The 5,459-nt window shown below is 46.9% G+C and overlaps 1 pseudogene; it reads left to right on the forward strand.

Annotated features, from left to right (window-relative positions):
* Nucleotides 1–2,524: 2,524 nt before the first annotated feature.
* LOC102244164 lies at nucleotides 2,525–5,183 on the forward strand (annotated as a pseudogene).
* The last annotated feature ends 276 nt before the right edge of the window (nucleotides 5,184–5,459 follow it).

A 5,459-nucleotide genomic window follows, 5' to 3' on the forward strand; every position in this document is an offset into this window, starting at 1 on the left:
GAGAGATTGAAGGGGGATGGCGGGCCTCACCTTTGGCCTTGGGGAGAGTGGTACAGCACTGACACAGATGCTATCACCTTCCACCCATTCAACCTGACCGGCCCTTCTCATTTTACCGGATTAGACCATCATCAGGGATTCCTGGCACAGCGCCCCATTGTCACAAGTCTCAACTCTCAGTCCCCATGGGCCAGACCCCAGCAGCAAGCTAACCTACCAGTCAGAGCATCTGCCCCCTGGTGGTCAGTGCACATCATAGTGATTGTATGCATATCATTTGCATATTATGTTTTGATTGGTTGACTGGACGATTGGACACTTAGCATATTGGGCTTTTATTATATAGGATGGTGAACTGTTAGTACTTCCACTAGGACTGTGTGAGATTCTTTGAGGTCAAGTTCTTACCACAATGTTGGGCACTGTGTTAATATTACTGCTTGCGCCTGGTGGGTGTGGCTCAGTGGTTGAGCGTGGACCTATGAACAAGGAGGTCACGGTTGGATTCCAGGTCAGGGCACATGCCCTGGTTTTAAGCTTGAGCCTCAGTGCGGGGCATGCAGGAGACAACCTGATTGATGATTCTCGCTCCTGGTTCATAGATCGATGCTCAACCTATGCTGAGGCAGAGGAGAGGAGAGAGAGAAAGGAGAGAGAAGCCAGTTTTTCCCTTTTTCTCTTTTCAGTGTGGGGTCTGGGAGCAGAAACAATGAGTCACAACAGACTTCTAGGAGGAGGGTAGAGGTCTGCAGGTTGCCAAAGAAGTGAAACATTGACCCCGCTATTTTTTAAAATAAAATTTTATTTATTGATTGATTGACTGAGAGAGAGAGAGAGAGAGAGGTGTATCTGTTGTTCCACTTATTTATGCATTCATTGGTTGAGTCTTTTATGTGCCCTTGGGGTCTGAGGCAGATGCTCTACCTACTGAGCTACCTACCTGGCCAGGACTGACACCACTCTTTCCGTAGTCCTGGTAGGATTGTGAAGGAAATAGCCACATTGTTCTGATCACCTCCTTGTCACACCATTGGTGAGCAAGGGACACCCCACCTTAAGTAGTATGAGATGACCCCATGTACAGCACCCACCACTGCACAGACCAGATGGACAGCAGTGTCTAATCACATATATTCCCAGCCCAGGGGAGGAGGCCATCGCACCCCACCCAGGCCCACCCGGGGTGCACTCAGGAGCAGAGCAAGTAAGCTGGGGTGGAGGAGTCAGGCTTGGAGCAACAAAGGAGGAGCATAGTGAGTAAGCTGGGGCTGGAAGAGGCAGGCTTGGAGCAACAAGGGAGGAGGTGTGCCTGGTTCTCTTAGCTTGATAGGAAATGATGAAAATTCATGAGGGTGATGCAGGAAATAAATAGATTAACCCCAGGAGAGATGCCTAGGGCTTTGTGGTTAGTATTAAGAACCTTCAAGGCCTGGAAGAGAAAAAAACGCAATGTCCATCTCTCCTGCTGACTGAATAATGATCCAGATCGTGGGACCCAGTGTAAGTACCCAAGAAACTTCCCTTTAGTCTTGTTTTTTATCTTGCTTTATCAAAGTATAATTTACATATCACAAAATCCACCTGTTTGATGTATACAGAACATTGTAGAAAGAAATGGAAAAAGACCTAAATCAGTGGAAAGATATCCATGTGTGTGGTGAGCAGACAACATTGTTAAGATGGCAGTACCCCCCAAATTGATCTTACTTCTGCCCTTTCCTCTCTTTTCCTTCTAGTACTTTCATTATGTGTATGTTGTTCTATTGATAGTGTCCGGCAGGTCTTTGATGTTCTGTTCATTTCTCTTCCTTCTTCTTTTCAGATTGGATACTGTTATTCACTTATCAAGAGAGAAAGGAAAAGAGAGAGAAACATCAATGTGAGAACATCAATCATCGATTAAACCTGCAACCTGGGTATGTGCCCTGATCGGAAATCAAACCTGCCAGCTCTCAGTGTACAGGGACAATGGTCCAAGCAACTGAGCCACACTGGCCAGGGAGCTTTTAATTATTAACATGTTTTCTGATTTGAATCTGGTAACAAAACTATGGGTCGAAATTAGTGGTATTTTCATTTTATAGATGACAAGACAGGGCCTGAGCAGTTAAAATCTTTCCCCAATGTTGTCCAAGCCAGAAAATGCATGAAGCAGGCCTGGATTCTAGGGTTCCTGACCAGGCTGAAAAAGGAGGTCCCCCCCTCCTCGCAGGGCACAGAGAGAGACCCCCCATAAAGCCAGGGGAGGGGATACCATGTGGGCCTCTCTCAAGTCCGCTGTAAAATACAAAACCAGCTACCTTCTTCCTCCCTCTGCCACCTGAGCATCAGCCGTGCTCTGAGGTGACCCCGAGTCCCTCAGCGGCTGCCAGAGGAGCAGCGGCTGCCGCCAACAGAAAATTGGTAGGGAGGAAAGGGAGAAAGGAGGAAGGAAGGGAGCCAGGGCGACTAACCCAAGGGAGCTGGTGAATGGGCTGATGGTGACCCCAGTTCCCCAACCCTCCCTCCCTTCCCACCGGACCCCCAACCCCCATCCCCAGTTAGAGCCTCGGCCCCTGAGGCCGGACTGTCGTCTTAGGAAGAGTAGCCGCTGCCTCTTCTGCCATGGAGCTGATCACCATCCTCGAGAAGACTGTGTCTCAGGATGGGCTGGAACTGGAAGAGGCGCAGGAGTTCCTGGAGGGTGGGGCCATGGAAAACCTGTCCACTTTCCTTGTGGAACTGTCCAGAGTGCTAGCAAATCCAGGAAACAGTCATGTTGCCAGAGTTGCAGGTCTACAAATTAAGAACTCTTTGACATCTAAAGATCCAGATATCAAGGCACAATATCAGCAGAGGTGACTTGCAATTGATGCAAATGCAAACTCTGGGCACAGAAACCTACCGGCCTAGTTCAGCCTCACAGTGTATGGCTGGCATTACTTGTGCAGAGATCCCAGTGAACCAGTGGCCAGAACTCATTCCTCAGCTGGTGGCCAATGTCACAAATCCCAACAGCACAGAGTACATGAAAGAGTCGACATTGGAAGCTATTGGTTACATTTGCCACGATATCGACCCAGAGCAGCTACAAGATAAATCCAATGAGATTCTGACAGCCATAATTCAGGGGATGAGGAAAGAAGAATTTAGTAATAATGTGAAGCCAGCAGCTACTAATGCACTCCTGAACTCATTGGAGTTCACCAAAGCTAACTTTGACAAAGAGTCCGAAAGGCACTTTATTATGCAAGTGGTTTGTGAAGCCACACAGTGTCCAGATACGAGGGTTCGAGTGGCTGCCTTGCAGAATCTGGTGAAAATAATGTCCTTGTATTATCAGTACATGGAGACATACATGGGTCCTGCTCTTTTTGCAATCACAATTGAAGCAATGAAAAGTGATATTGATGAAGTGGCCCTACAAGGGATAGAATTCTGGTCCAATGTCTGTGATGAGGAAATGGATTTGGCCATTGAGGCTTCAGAGGCAGCAGAACAAGGATGGCCCCCTGAGCACACTAGCAAGTTTTATGCCAAGGGAGCACTACAGTACCTGGTTCCAATCCTCACACAGACACTAACTAAACAGGATGAAAATGAGGATGACAACGACTGGAATCCCTGCAAAGCAGCCGGGGTGTGCATCATGCTTCTGGCCACCTGCTGTGAAGATGACTTTGTCCCCCATGTCCTCCCCTTCATTAAAGAACACATCAAGAACCCTGATTGGCGGTACCGGGATGCAGCAGTGATGGCTTTTGGCTGTATCTTGGAAGGCCCAAAGCCCAATCAGCTCAAACCACTAGTTATACAGGTGAAGCTGAGGAAGTTTTGGGGTGGGAAATGAGATATTTATTGTTTGTTTAAATTATTTGCTTGAAAGTGTGCCTTTATTTTAAAAAACAAAGCTGTAAGTAGTCACCCACAAAAGTTATTTCTAGATAGCTATTTGCTGCCAATGAAGGGTAAAACATATTTCTTTGTGAATGTTCAAAAAATATATTTAACTTTTTTTTTTTTTTTTTTTTTTTTTTTTACAAAATCTAGTCTGGCTGAAGCTGCTTATGAAGCTGAAGATGTAGCTGATGATCAGGAAGAACCAGCTACCTATTGCTTGTCTTCTTCTTTTGAACTAATAGTTCAGAAGCTCCTGGAGACCACGGACAGACCTGATGGACACCAAAAGAATCTGAGGAGTTCTGCATATGAATCTCTGATGGAAATTGTGAAAAACAGTGTCAAGGATTGTTACCCTGCAGTTCAGAAAACTATTCTAGTCATCATGGAGCGACTTCAACAAGTACTTCAGATGAGTCACTTATCCAGGGCACATTGGACAGGATCCAGTTCAATGACCTTCAGTCTTTACTCTGCGCAACTCTTCAGAATGTTCTCCAGAAAGTGCAACATCAAGATGCTTTGCAGATCTCTGATGTCATCATGGCTTCCCTGTTAAGGATGTTCCAAAGCACGGCTGCATCAGGGGGAGTACAAGAGGATGCCCTAATGGCAGTTAGCACACTAGTGGAAGTTTTGGGTGGTGAATTCCTAAAGTACATGGAGGCCTTTAAACCCTTCCTGGGCATTGGATTGAAAAACTATGCTGAGTAGCAGGTTTGCTTGGCAGCAGTGGGCTTGGTAGGAGACCTGTGCCTTGCGCTGCAGTCCAGCATCCTGCCCTTCTGCGATGAGGTGATGCAGCTGCTGCTGGAAAACTTGGGGAATGAAAATGTCCACAGGTCTGTGAAGCCACAGATTCTGTCAGTGTTTGGTAATATTGCCCTTGCTGTTGGTGGAGAGTTTAAGAAATACCTAGAGGTTGCATTGAATACTCTTCAACAGGCTTCCCAAGCCCCGGTGGACAAGTCAGATTATGACATGGTGGATTATCTGAATGAACTAAGGGAAAGCTGCTTGGAAGCCTATACCGGAATTGTCCAGGGATTAAAGGGAGACCAGGAGAATGTACACCCGGATGTGATGCTCGTACAACCCAGAGTAGAATTTATTCTGTCTTTCATTGACCACATTGCTGGGGATGAGGATTACACAGACAGAGGAGTAGCTTGTGCTGCTGGACTGATAGGGGACTTATGTATAGCATTTGGGAAGGATGTCCTGAAATTAGTAGAAGCTAGGCCAATGATCCATGAACTGTTAACTGAAGGACAGAGATCGGATCAGATCCTAACCAGAACTTGGCCAGAGATCGTGGCTGGAGATCCTGGCTAGGCTGCTGATCAACTGAAGGCTGTCTCCGTGTCATTCCTTCTTCGCCGACTCTGTCCACACCTTTGGGGACCCCTGGACCTGCTGGGGTTGGACCCCAACATCTGGCGCCCGAACAGGGACCCCTAGGCAGTCAAGAGAGTAATCAATAATGAAGAAGCAGCCGATATCCTAATCAAACAACTGGCTTTTGAAAATGCTAATAATAGAGGTTCCACCAAGATGGCGGCATAGGTAAACACCGGAGA

Source organism: Myotis brandtii, unplaced genomic scaffold (genome assembly GCF_000412655.1).
Source record: "Myotis brandtii unplaced genomic scaffold, ASM41265v1 scaffold5201, whole genome shotgun sequence".
Classification (NCBI taxonomy): Eukaryota; Metazoa; Chordata; class Mammalia; order Chiroptera; family Vespertilionidae; genus Myotis; species Myotis brandtii.